Below are 14614 nucleotides of genomic sequence, written 5' to 3'. Positions count from 1 at the left end.
CAAATAAGATTCAAACTTTAAGGTTTGTTTTTTCTTTCCCTCCCTCCCTCCCTCCCTTCCTTTCTTCTTCTTTCTTTTTTCCTTTCTCTTCCTTTTTTTTTTTTTTTTTTTTTTTTTTTGAGACAGAATCTCATCAAGTTGCTCAGGCTGTTCTTGAACTTGTGATCTTCCCGTCTCAGCCTCCCAAGTTGCTGGGATTATAGGTGTGAAGCACCATACTTGCCAGAATTCTAATTTTTGATTGTAATATTTCCCCTGTCTTCTCCCCCATGTTCTGAGAGACAAGCTCCCTTGACATATTACTAAAACAATGGGTGAATTTCTTCCGTGCCTCCATCCCTTTTTAACTGTGATGGCAGCACTTAGAAGATGGCTCTGGTTTTATGGAAGGGCCTTTCTACAACTTTATACCTTGTGTACCCAAGACTACTTATCCTTATGTGGACATCAGAACTGCCATATAAGGTTGTGCAGACTTTATTCTGTTCTGAGGACTAGTGGGGACTGAAAGCTAGCACAGTTTGCTCTCTTGAGCAAACACTTTTCCTCTGGTCTTGTCTGCTTGTGGGGATATGCTATGAATTTGAATCTAGACCGAATTCTCAGGAGACTCCAAGCGAGCATTGTTCAGGGCCTCTGCTGGCTGTATTTGCTTTTGTGTTTACCACTTTGGCCTCTGGATTTAGGTTTGGTCTGACACCAGGGAATTTTCTTTATTGTAAGTAAAGCTATGTATTTGCTTTTGTTCCACTCATTGTCTTTTTCAAGGCATTTGTAATGAAAAGTATTTTCCATTAGTTCTTTGAAGCATATTGCTGTGCCCACAATTCCCTGAAGTTATTTATTAACACTCTATTCCTCAGATTCTGCTTCTTCAGCATGTAAGCAGTTATAGTAACTATCTGTATATTGTTAATTTAGAGCACAGAGTAAGTTGTCAATCAATGCTAGCCATTCTTTTTAACCATTTAACTCTCCCCCACCTTTTTATTTTTTATCACCTTAGGCAAGAGTTGGGAGCTCTTAGTAGTAGCTATGTTTACTTACTTAACAAGAAGAGGAAGTCTTAGTTAACGCCCTAGAGAAGTCAAAGGAGAAACTTTGTTCAGTCTGGTACAATACTGAAACTGAAGCTTGAAGTTCCACCCTTTCTGTGGATATGCCAAAGGTCACTTGGCACATAAGTGAGTTGAGAGGAATTGCCCTCTCAGTATTGCCTTAAGGATTGCTTGGAGGAGTTTTGCCTGAATTGTGTGGGTAGGTAAGTTTGAGCTTGTGAGTATTTTCTTTGCTAAGGAGGGCTCTCAAAGGCATAATTATTAGAGAAGGTGTTTGTGGACCTTGAAACATGTAGTAATATTTTTAGTCCAAGTAAGCCCTTTGATAGTTTTTTAAATTTCCTTTTGATATTCTAAGTGGATTCTGAACTTGGTGAAATTGGTATTACCTCAGGCTCCACAGAGTCCTGCCTCCTGTTTTCTTGCTTACAGTGATGGGGATTTAAAGGATTTCCTTCCTTTGGGTCATGATGGTTAAGAGGATAATCTCCCCCTCATTTTAGAGCTAAAAGAAATCTGTTGACTATTAACATTTGGAAATACACAGACATAAGATACCAATTTTCCATAAAATTACTTTGAACTTATATGCAAAACACTATGATTATCCTATAAATATTAACTGCTTTGAATTGTTTATACAATGTTAGTTGTACTATGAAAATTTGCTTATTAACCAGGTTTAGCCTTCTTAGGTTGTTATTGGCTTTGAGTCCACAGACTTGACCCTGCCAGATTTCTGGATAAACATTTCATTTGGGACCTAAAATGTAGTTGAATATGTGTATTTAAAATTTTCCTTTTTAAATCCATGTGTATTAATGGGACTTGTAAATGTTTAAGGGAAACTTTCAAAGAAAACTCTTTCAAAATATTCAAGTTTATAATTATGTGTTTAAAATATCAAATTTGAGTTTAGTGACAAACATGATTCTTAGTATATAGAGTCCTCTGTATGTCTTTTATTTCTCTGGTTCTTATTGGTTTGTTACATTTAATCACACTCAGAAACAACCTTTTTGTTATTGTTACTAGTAAAAGATTAATACTATTTAAAACCAAACAGGTGCTGATAACATTGTGTCTGAACATACTAGATAACAAAAGTAAATAAGTTGTTAAGTCACTGTTTTTGGTGCTGGGAGATGTAGTATATTCTTCAGTTTAAGTGCCATGGTTATAGCTTATTGATCCTTTTTTGAATTATATTCTAACATATGTTGTTGATTTTCCTGTAATGTGTCTGTTATTTCTTAAGATTCTTCTATACCATAAGAGGCATTGTCAATCCACACAAAATTTACCCATATGAGCTACATAGTTTTTAGAAGAATAGATAGTTGAGATGTTTATAGTTCAATTTATTCTTACCCTGCCCATGAAGTTTCAGTGAGCTTTATTGGTCAAATTCCAAGGCAAATGTCAGTATCCTGTGGAATATAGACCTCATGTATTCTCTGAGAATGGTATGTAAAATATTTTGTTCTTTGACCCAGTTGTCCCCTCTTTGAGGATATCTTTTGTGTATACTGTACCTGGAGTGGTTTAAAAAAGGTTTTGGCTTTTCAGCAACTAGACTTGAAAACCTTTTTTTAAATTTAACTTTAAGTAAATTGTGTATAAGAATAGATGACTGGAGAGAGGATACATGTTTAGTCTCCTTTCTATATAAATAAGTCTGAAATAAATTGTATGGAGAAGTTTCCTTTTTAGCTTATTTTTCAGGGACATCATTTGTCATTAATTCATAAAAGTAGGCATGAAGTTTAATGGAGGGAACTGTCTGGAGATTTAAGGTACAAAGTCAGCTTATTGAATTTTAGACTTAAATAATTGTTAGTTGAAATCATATAACATTTTTGTTCAGAGGATGTAATGAAGTTAGATTATCATATAGCTTTTGGTTACTTATGGGATTTTCTAATTTAATTAAACAAATATTTTAAAATTCCTTCATTTTGAGTTTAGGTTCATGTATATGTTTTCAGTTATTTAATTTGGCGTGTAAGTACTTAAAATTTTTCAGTTATTTGAAGAAATTATAATTCTTATTTTGGTTAAAGTTTGTAGCATTTGTATGTAGAAACTTTCGTACAGAATTGTATTAACTAGATTTGAGAATTTGATTAGAAGAAACTTGTAGTCTTAATTATTAAATTATTTTCTCAAATGTTAAAGCGATTTGTGGAATGTTGTACTTAGTAATGTAGGATCCCAGCAGAATGGTACATGAGTTTCGAAAACTTGCCTTGGATCACATATCCCCATTGTCCAGGAAGTCTTTGGTTTTAAGACCATTGTCATTTTCTTGATTTAAAATACATTGTGTCAGATATTTATATGTAATTCAGAATAGTACGATTTAACTTTGTTAAGTATATAATCCAAATCACCAGGTCTAAAGCTCTGGTAACAATGTCCTACTATTTTCTTTACCTTCCTTCATTTTTTTTTAAATGCTTTCCCTCATTATGCAGGTAATTTTTCTTTAGTTCACTATTTCAGACAATTTGCTAGACCAAAGGACACAGTTAGTATCCATTAAATAGAGCCATGAATATCAATCTTGGACACAAAGCCTGGGATTGTGGTTGGGGAAAGCTGTCCTGCTGCTCTGGGCTGGCATTCCAAAGACTGTGAATGAATTCTCTTTCCTTATTCAAAGCCTGGCCTCCTGAGAGCCAGCCCCCTTTTGCCCATTCTTAACTCATGCCACATTTCTCCTGGCAAGAAGTCGTCAGTGCACTTTTCATTTCCCATCATATAAAAATCATTGTCTAGTATGTCATTTATCATCTGTAATCCTGTATCTTAGTTTACAGCCTAAGTTTCTTGTTCTTTCTATATTGTAGTTTCCATTTCTTTCCTATTTTCCTTTACTCATATGTCAACTGAGAAGTCTCTCTTCATAACTAAAATTTATCTCTCACCTAAGGTTGACTGAATGGTGCCATTATTAAATTGCTCCTGGTTCTCTCTCCCTTGTAAAAGTAATGTTTTGTTTTCTGCATTTTTTTATGGTGCTTTGGGTTCTATCTTTTGTTTCTTTTTACACGCTGTGATCTTTTACTCCTCCTATGATGTTGACTCAGTTTAAATGATTAAGTCACTGGTGAGTTTAAAGTAGTTTTGTCTAGTTTCTCTTGTGTTGCCTTACATTCAGTAGCTGCTTAATATAGGTATTTGATGACTAAATAAATGGAATGACATGGCAGTGAGTTGACCAGCAAATATTTTACTCCTCTATTGAAATGCACATTTTGAGAACAGGTCTAAAGCAATGAGGCCTTATTTCTGAATTAGACCTATTTCTACCAGGGAAAGCTGATCAAAGCTTCTGTTAATAAACTTTTTAGATGATTTTGTGTGGTTCCTCAATACTGGCAGGGTAAGAACAACTCTTCCTAGGTAAAGACTTAAGGCTGATAGGAAATGGAAGATAAACAGGCTTTGTAGATACTGAATACAGTTCTGACTTAGAGAATAAATAGTTCTGCTATAATGCTGATTTTGAAAATGGGCATTTGTTACTACGTGATTGACATTAGGGGACAATTTGAGCACAATTATGCATATGCATTATTATGTTTATGCAAGATTTCATTTGAGAAATGGTAGGTGAAAGAAAATTTCACCAACTGAACTGAGCTGCATAGAGACACTCAGAATGCAAATGTACTCACTCACCTTAGACACCCAGCTACCTTACCTCACCATGTATCATGAACCACACCCATCCACATTTTATGTTATAACTTCCTGTGTGATTTTAGGTAACCCTTCTTTCACCACTTTCCAATAACTCACAAGCTGTTACCCTTTGACACCCAATTTCACACACTAGCTTCAGATCTTTTTCAAGATAAAGTACCTTAGTATTGCAGGGTTTTTTTTTTTTTAAATAATCATTTAACATATGTATGACTATACTATGGTCTTTATTAGATTTTTATGTTTCCTTTTTTAATAAGTCATTAAAGTTTTTGAGCATTTTGCCTCTAACTTTATTTTTCCCATAAGTTCTGTGGTTTTAATTAAGTACCTTTGCATCGTGATTTTTAGGAACGAACACGTTACATTAAAATAGTACTTACTGTGCTAATTAATAACCTACAGAGTATGACTGATTTTTCCTTCCACTTTCCAACCCCCTTTAGTGGTAAAAGACACTAGTCCTTGTAAGGAAGAAGATGGTGCAACAGAGAAATAAAGCCAAATGATTTTTTTTTCGAAATATATTGTTTAAAAAAAAAAAAAAAAAAAGAGGGGTCATAAACTTACTCGTGGGAATAAATGCTTTGTCTTAAAAGTGAATCGGAACTGAAAAGTAAACATGCAATGCTGTGACCCCCTGCAGTAAAATATATCTTATCCTTAAGTAATAAGTATTATGTTCAACATTTTTAAGCTTTTACTGTGTGCTAGTCTTACTGTGATCTGCTTGACGTGGATTATGTCGTGTAATCCTCACAAAAACCTAGCAATAGCTATTTTACTGTCTTTATTTTATAGATGAAGAAAATGAGTCTTCCAAGGGTTAATTAATTTGCTCAAGGTCAATAACTCATAAATGGCATAAACTAATTGAATTTGATTTCTGTGCTTTATATCTCAGTGGTCTCTTAGAATACATTGTAGATTATAAACTAATAACTTCCACATGTGTTATTTCCTCTGCACTTAATAACTGTCATTGACATCACAGGCTATTATGATTCCTGTGATAGATGAAGAAACAAAGGTACTTAGGCTAAGAATACAGAGTATCAGATGCAGACAGTAGCTGAAGCTGATTCTGACACCTAACCCAGAGTCTTTCCTGGCACTTATACATAAAGAGTAGAGGGAAAAAAAAAAAAGAGAATAGGGATAAGATGGTGAGATAGACTATGAAAAAAGTAGAAATGATTGTGTTGGAAAATAGGTGGGGGGAGAAGGTGAGTTGCAACAATACCTTCACCTGGAAAGGAGAGAGCCAGGTGGAGGTGAAGTGCTGGGACCTCCAGTGTGTACGAAGCCTAATTAGTTCTTACAAAGGGAATGACACCACCATTTTCAACACAGGACTGACAAGAGAAATGTGAGGGTCATGAACATTAACTGGTTATGCTGTAAGTCCCGATTATTAGTAGATTCAGAAAAATCAAAAATGGCACTAGGTGGAGGCCCTCAAAAGGCTTTAATTTGTGTAACCAGGCTCTGCATACATGACAGTGGTCCCATAAACTGTAATGGAGCTGCAAAATGCCTCCTGTCTAGAAACACCATGGTGCACTGCTCTCTCACGTGGTGACGCCAGTCTAAACAAACCTGCCATGCTGCCAGCCGTGTAGAAGTGTAGCACCTACTGATAATAAATATGTTAACTGGTCTGTGTATCTACTACACTATACCTTTTATCATCATTTTAGAATTTACACGTGTGTGAAAGTCAACTGTAAAACAGCCTCAGTGGGTCCCTCAGGAGTGGTTCCAGGAGAAGACACTATGTCATGGGAGATGATGGCTCCATGCATGTTGCTACCCTGGGACCTGCCAGTGGAACAGGATGTGGTGATAGTGACCATCCTGACCCTGTGTGGGCCTAGGCTAATGTGTGTACTTGTGCTGTAGTTTTAAACAAAAAATTTAAAAAGGTGAAAACAATAAAATTATAAAGTAGAAAAAGGCTTATTAAGAAAATGTTTTGATGCATCTGTACAATGTGTTAGTGTTTTAAGCTAAATATTATAAATGAGAAAAAGTTAAAAAAATAAAAAGTTTAAAGAGTAAAAATGTTACAGTAGGCTAAGATTAATTTATTGAAGAAGGAAAAGCTTTTTTTTACAAATGTTATATAGCCTGAGTGTACAGTGTTTCTAAGTCTAGTCATGTAATGTCCACTTCATACTCACTCACTGACTCACCCAGAGCCACTCCCAGCATTGCAGACTCTATAGTCACATTAAGTGTCCTTTCCACGTGTACCCTTTGAACAAATCTTTTAGATTTCATTTTGTGATTTCTACATTTACTGTGTTTAGACACACAAATATCTTTTCTTTACTGATGCCTGAAGTAATCAGTACAGTAATATGCTGTCTAGGTTTGTACCCTAGAAACAACAGGTTGTATACCATGCCATATAGCCCAGGAGTGGGTAAGTGGTTCTCTGATCCCACAGTGACAAAACTGAGGCATCACATTTGTCAGAGCGTACCCCTCTGGTTAGGCAACACATGACTGGACTTCTTTTGTAGTGTGTGAAGTGTCTCTTTCGCCTTTAGGCAGTGAGTTACTTCACAAGGCCTTACATATGAGCAAGCATTTAATTACTGTTTGTCAAACTAGAAGTTCAATAGTGTTCATTGATTAAGATGAAGTCATAGGGTAAACCAGGGTAGAAATGATGATTGTGTGTGAACTTGAAGTAGAGGGTCAGCAATCTACAGCTAGAGGCCTGTTTTCTTCCTAAACCAAGAATGTTTACATTTCTAGTAGTTTATTAAATACAAAAACAAAAATGAAGGTTGATAAAGACACTGTGTGAAAGCCTAAAATATGGAGAATCTGGTTCTTTTCAGAAAGTTTGTTGTTTGACTTGATGTGTAGCTTGTGAAGCAAAAAAGAGTTTAGGCTTGTTCTTGTTAGGAAATCAGATTAGGTGTGTAAAGTGTTATAATATTTTGTAGGGATCTAAATTTTTAAACTTGCAACTCTTTTTTTCCAAATGTAGGAAAGAATCGATATTTATTTAGCATGATATTTTGCTATAGACTAGAGACATCGTTTTTACTTTTCATACCCTTGAGAGATATTATAACCAGGTTACAAGCAAAGAAACTAGATTTATGGAGTCTAAGAAAGCCTCAAATTTGACATTTAACAGGTAGTAGGATTTCATGTATATCTGGCTTGTTCCAGATAACAAAATGGTAAAGAAAACTTTAATGGTGAGTATAGACTTCATAATTCTGACTTGAAAATACATACATATCAAGCATGGACATTTGTAGCAAGTTTAGCTAGTGACTCAGACATGGGGAAGAAATTCCAAGGTGTATAATCAAAAAATAAGATCGGTTTGAGAATTTTCAAATTTATTATAAAATTTCTACATTAGGGAATATCTTTGGGTACATTTATAAACAGTTGCAAAGAAAGAAGAAAGGACAGAAAATTCAAGTTTCATACTTAAAAATACTATACTATTTACCTCAAATAAAGATGAAACTTAAAGTTTTTTAAAATATAAAGTACAAAATAGGAAAATGTGTTCTGCTTCAATAGAAAGTGAACAGGATAGTGGTTTATTTTTGCACAGCAGATACAAAACATACATCAGACACTCCATTCATGCTAAGTGTCCTTTCCAGGTGTACCTTTTTTTCTTTAGGAAATCTGTTCACATTTAAAGATCTAGAAAGAAAACTCCCAAGTTGCTATAAAAGCATGTATGAGGGCATGTGAGACAGATGGGTCAGAGAATGACTTCCTGAGGAGGGTCTGTTTTTAGGCAGAGATACAGGAGTTAGGGAGGCAAAAACAAAGAGGATGATGATTCCAGACAGAGTATGTTAGGCCTTGAGGCAGCAGGAGAGAGCTTGGTATACATATCCAGGGAAGTATCAAAGAAGGCCATCTCCCAATAAGTCTGAGGACAGAAATTACACCTGTTTTGCATATATAGTACTGCTGGCAGGTAGTACACCTTCTGCAAGATTTATTGAATGGATAAATAATAAATGGACATTTTGCTGGGAAATTTCTGGTGTAATTGTGAGCCAGGGATTGCTTGGTGAAGACCACTACCCTCCTTTCTGCAGCTAACCTAATTACTTGAGGATACTGATATTGTTGGTAATCCCAGAGGTTGCTTAGGCTACTACCTGCCCAACTTTCTTAAACCTTATCTGCTGTTTGAGTGTCTGAATGGAACTTGACCTGAAGACAGGCTGCACAGAAAAGAGGAAAAAATGAGCATAGAGGGTTCCAACTGGATCTGCATCTGAGCAGAAGAAGTAAATTTACATTATTATAATGTCAGGAATGAATCTGAGCTAGGATGCATGTAGCCTCTTTCCTAAAATAACCAGTTGAGGAAGAATGTTCTGTACTAGAATCCATGATCTAGGGGAGGGAGGGGTTGAGGTGATCCCTGGCAACCAAATAACACATGATAATTGGACTTAGAGATATAATAAGTAAGTAAAATCCTCAAGTACTTCCTATTAATAGAGTTTCTTCAGCAAATTTGAGTTTCTCAACTGAGATACATTCATTTATAGGTTTGGGTTCATTGAGGAATTAATCAAATAGAAGGAGAAGAGGGAGAAGGTTGCACATTTCCTGAATCTATGAAATAAAATTGCAATAACCATTAGGGGCAACTGTTTTGTAAGATGTTTGCCATAAAATGAAGATGAAATATGGATTTGTAGAATTAAAGACAGGGGGTAATCTTAGGTAAGAAGATGAATGGGAAGCGGAGACAGAAAGAAAATATATTCATGGTTATTTGTGAATGCTAGACTTCATTTAGGTTAAAAACTAGCTATGGTAGCAGCAGCATATGTATGCTTCATTATACAAGGTTTAATGACACTCGTGTATGTTTTATTAAGTTTAAACTTCAGAAACTTCAGTGTAATGATATGAGACTATTGGGGTTTCATGTGAAATTTGAAGTTTAACTAGGTATCATGTCTTTTTTTTTTAACAAAAAAAATACTGGCTAGCAGATGTAGTAAGTGCTAAGATTTGAAAGTTTTATTTTGACCAATGAGAAAGAAGATACCCATCTACCCAAATTGTGAGACATGTTATTCATATTAATTGTATTTCTAATGTTTTTTATTTTTCCCCTTTGGTATTGGGATTGAACCCAGTGGTGCTTAACCAATGATTCACATCCCCTGCTCTTTTTATTGTTTTTTTTATTTTGAGACAGGGTCTTACTAGGTTGCTTAGGGCCTTGGTATATTAATAGTTGAGGCTAGTGTCAAACTTGTGATATTCCTGCCTTGGCCCTCAGAGTTGCTAGGATTATGGGCGTGTGCTACAATGCCCAGATTCATACTTCTGATGTTTAAGAAAATAATTATGGGACTATGTTTCAATTTTGTTTTATTTTGATTTTGGTACTGAGGGGATTGAATCCAGAGCACTTTATCACTGAGCTACATTCCCAACCCTTTTTATTTTTTGTTTTGAGACAGGGTCTAGCTAAGTTGCTGAGGGTCTCTAAATTGCTGAGAATAATAATAATTCCCAAATACTTGGGAATCAATTTAACAAAAGAGATGATGGACCTCTACAATAAAAACTATAGAATGCAAAGAAAGAAACTGAAGACCTTTGAAGACCTCCCATGTTCTTGGATAGGCAGAATCAATATTGTCAAAATGGTCATACTACCAAAAGTGCTATACAGATTCAATGCAATTCCCATAAAAATTCCATTGTTCTTCACAGAACTAGAAAATGGAGTTATGAAATTCATTTGGAAAAATAAGAGGCTCAGAATAGCCAAAGCAATCCTTAGTGAGAAAAGCAAAGCAGGAGGCATCACAATACTAGACCTTAAATTATACTACAGAACTGTAGTAACAGACACAGCCTGGTGTTGGCACCAAAATAGGCATGAAGACCTGTGGAATAGAATAGAAGACACAGACCAACCCACATAAATACAGTTATCTCAGACAAAGGTGCCAAAAAACATACATTGGAAAAAAGATAGCCTTTTAAATAAATGGTGTTGGGAAAACTAGAAATTCATATGTAGCAGAATGAAATTTTAAGCCTTATCACTCACCCTGAACAATACTTAAAGTGGATCAGAGACCTAGGAATTAGATCAGAAACCCTGTATCTGCTAGAAGAAAATGTAGGCCCAGCACTCCAACCTCCTTTAATAAGATTCCTAAAGCACAAGAAGTAAAATCAAAAATCAACAAGTGGGATGGCCTCAAATTAAAAAGCTTCTTCACAGCAAAGGAAACAGTCTCGCTACAGAATGGGAGAAAATCTTTGCCATCTGCTCCTCAGGACATTAATAGTTAGGATATATGAAGAACTAAAAAAACTTAACACCAAAAAAAAAAAAAAAAAAAAAAAAAAAAGCCAAAAGCCACTCCATAAATGGGCATAAAGAACTAAACAGACACTTTTCAAAAGAAGAAATACAAATGGTCAAAAATGTGATATATATGTCACATTTATATATATATGTGTGTGTGTGTATATATATTCCATCATGGAATATTATTCAGCTTTAAAGAAGAAAAAAATTATGGCATTTTTTGGTAAATGGATGGAGTTGGAGAATATCATGCTAAGCAAAATAAGCCAAACCCAAAAAACTATAAAGGCAGAATGTTTTCTCTGATATGTGGATGCTAATTCACACTATAAGGGAGGGGGGATAGGGAAGAGTAGAGTTACTTTAGATTAAGTAGAGGGGAGTGAAGGGAGGGGAAGAGGTATGGGGGTAGGAATGACAGTAGAGTGAAACAGACATTATTACCTCATGTACATATATGACTGCATGACTGATGTGATCCTACAATATGAACAATCACAAAATTGAGAGATTACACTCCATTTATGTATGATCTATAAAAATATATAAATGCATTATTATATACAACAAATTAGAACAAATAAAAAATGTTTACATTAAAAAAGAAATATATGAAAAAATGTTCAACATCTCCAGCAATTAGAGAAATGGAAATTAAAACTACAGTGAGATTTCAACTCACTACAGTCATAATGGCAATTATCAAGAATACAAGTAACAATAAATGTTTACAAGGCTGTGGGGGAAGGTGTACACTCATACATTGTTGGTGGTACTGCAAATTGGTGCAACCACTCTGGAAAGCAGTATGATTTCTAAAAAACTAGGAATGGAACAACTATTTGACCCAGTTATCCCCCTCCTTAGCATATATCCAAAGAATTTAAAATCAGCTTACTACAGTGATGGAGTCACATCAGTTATAGCAGCACAATTCATAATAGCTAAGCTTTGGAGCCAACTTGGTGCCCTTAAATAGATGAATGGGTAAAGAAAATGTATACATACACAATGGAATATTACTCAGTCATAAAGAAGAATGACTTTATGGCATTTGCCAGTAAATGGATGGAACTAGAGACTATCATGTTAAGTAAAATAAGCCATTTCTAAAAAGTCCAAGGTTGAATGCTTTCTGTGACATGTAGAAGCTAATCCAAAATAAGATGGGGGTGGAATAAAAAAGAATAGAAGATCAATGGAGTAGACAAAGGGGAATGAAGGGGAGGAGGAATGGGACAGGAAAAGATAGTGAAATGAATCTGACCTAACTTTCTTGTGTAGTGGAGTAGAGGAAAGAATAGGGATTGGAAAGAAGAGAGGGGAAGGGGAAGTACTGGGCACTGAATTAGAACAAATTATTTTAGTTCTGTAAAAATGAATCCTATTGTCTTGTATAACTAAAAAGAACCAACGACAACAAAAAAGATTAAATGGTTTCATTTGAAAAAACAATTGCTGAGGCTGGCCTTCAACTTGATCCTCCCACTTTAGCCTCTGAGTTTCTGTAATTACAAACCTGTACCACCACACTCAGCTCCTGAATGGATTTTTTAAAGTACCCCCTTTGGAATACTCATGTATTTTACTTTTAATGTATTTCAGTTGATGTTTTCTTCAAAGTTTGTATGTTTTTAATATGGTTTAAAAGCTCAATTAAAAAGTAGAATGTAAAATCCTTAAAAAAATTCTTCCAACCATTTTTTAAGATCCACATGTATAATAGCACATCTATTCTAAATCATTGTCTATGTTTAAAGTAACTTTGCATTTACATTATCTCATAACTTCTGTATAGATTTGTGTGCATAGGTGGAGCAAGGGGTCTCTGCTGCATCTGACTAAAGTGAAAATTAAGGATCAAGATCAGTGAGAAATGGCATTTGCAAAAGGTACAGCCAGATAATTTTAGAACTGAACAGGAGTTAGTTGAACTGGACCAGTGCTCCCCTCCCACCAAAACAGTTCAGTTTATAGATTTCATAATTTAGAGATTATGTTTCTTGATTTTTATTAAGGTGATATATAATGATAATATAGTTTAGTTTAAATTAACATCTACACATGCACATGTATTTTAAAATAGGATGCATATAATAATTTCATTAGATTTCTTATGTAACTAAAAACTCTAGGGAATGTGGGCTGTGTTTTTAGAGCTTATTGGTAAGTACATTTTATATGAGTTCAAATATTTGTTTCTCTTTGAAGAACTATGGAGTTTGAAGAAATTATGGGAATGACATAGGTAAGTCTTAGTGTTTTTTTTTTTTTTAATACATAGAGCAGAATGCAATTGAGGGGATTCTCATAGGAATAAAAGAAATAGATAAAATTATATCAAAATCAGTAAACTTTGCTTTCTGTTCTAGTCTGTCTTCTGAAGTCCCCCCATACGGATTAGGGATATAGCTAGTAATAGAGCATAAGCTTAATATGCATGAGGCCTGGGTTCAAGCCCCAGCACTAAAACCAAAACTAAAACAAAACTGGAAAATAGCTGCATAGTTTTATATATATATATATATTTTTTTTTTTTTTTTTTTTTTTCTTTTTTTGTGGTGCTAGGGATTGAACACAGGGCCTTGTGCATGGGAGGCAAGCACTCTACCAACTGAGCCATAGCCCCAGCCCCAATAGTTATATTCTTAAACATTATAAGTATGATTAATATGAATAACATATCTCACTATCCTCTGAAACTCATGTCCTTTTTTTCTTTTTTTTTGGTACTCAGGATTGAACCCAGGGTGCTTAACCACTGAGCAACATTCCTAGCCCCCCACTCCCAATTTAGTTTTTAATTCTGAGACAGGGCCTCTCTAAGTTGTTTAAAGCCTTGCTGAGTTGCTGAGGTTGGCTTTGAACTTGCCACCCTCCTGCCTTAGCCTCCTGTGCACTGGAATTACAGGCATGTGTCACTACACTCAACTCATGTCCTTCTGTATACCATGTTTTGCAAGTCTCTGGGATGCCCTCTGACTCCTTACTCATATACAATTGATTCTCCTATCTCCTCCTACATGAAACCTACCTACAGCTGCCCTAGGTACACTTTCATAGTACATTGTTCACACTGTGATAATAGCATTTAGTAAAATGTGTTCTAATGATATGTTTGCTTGTCTGCCTTGCTAAACTGACAACTCCAGAGAGCAACCACATTTATTGTATGCCCTCATGCAAAGCACATCTTATAGGTAATAAATTTCCCCCAAATGATGAATTTCTTACATGCTTTTGCTCACCCTATAGGATGTTTGCCCCTAATAAATAATTATTCAAAGCATAGGCTGGAATTCCCTTCATAATTTCAGTAATTATTAATGTACTGGATGTAGGTGTTGGATATAGGTGAGAGTATCAAGCAGGCAAATTTCTCCAGTAACTTGCTACTGCTCCAGTTCTATGCAGATTTCTTACATTTCTGCAGAATTTTATGACTCCATAGGCAGTTTCACACTACTGAAAGTCCTCCCGTTGTAGGAGAAAG

The 14614-nt window shown here is 35.1% G+C and overlaps 1 protein-coding gene across 10 annotated transcripts in view; it reads left to right on the top strand.

Annotated features, from left to right (window-relative positions):
- Eps8 (epidermal growth factor receptor pathway substrate 8) overlaps window positions 1-14614 on the top strand; it is a 168824-nt gene that overhangs the window by 66955 nt on the left and 87255 nt on the right. Inside the window, exon 1 of one of the 10 annotated variants that reach the window (XM_047549460.1) lies at window positions 1208-1261. The exons of 8 other annotated variants lie outside the window; for them this stretch is intronic. The gene's annotated coding sequence lies outside the window, so the exon portion shown is untranslated. Of the gene's footprint in view, window positions 1-1207; window positions 1262-14614 lie in introns of those variants that run through there. One more of the 10 variants, XM_047549463.1, reaches the window with a different exon arrangement.

The sequence above is a fragment of the Sciurus carolinensis genome, chromosome 4 (assembly GCF_902686445.1).
Source record: "Sciurus carolinensis chromosome 4, mSciCar1.2, whole genome shotgun sequence".
In the NCBI taxonomy this organism is placed as follows: Eukaryota; Metazoa; Chordata; class Mammalia; order Rodentia; family Sciuridae; genus Sciurus; species Sciurus carolinensis.
The sequence above is the reverse complement of the archived record's forward strand: the minus strand, read 5'-3'. Positions and strand labels throughout refer to the sequence as shown.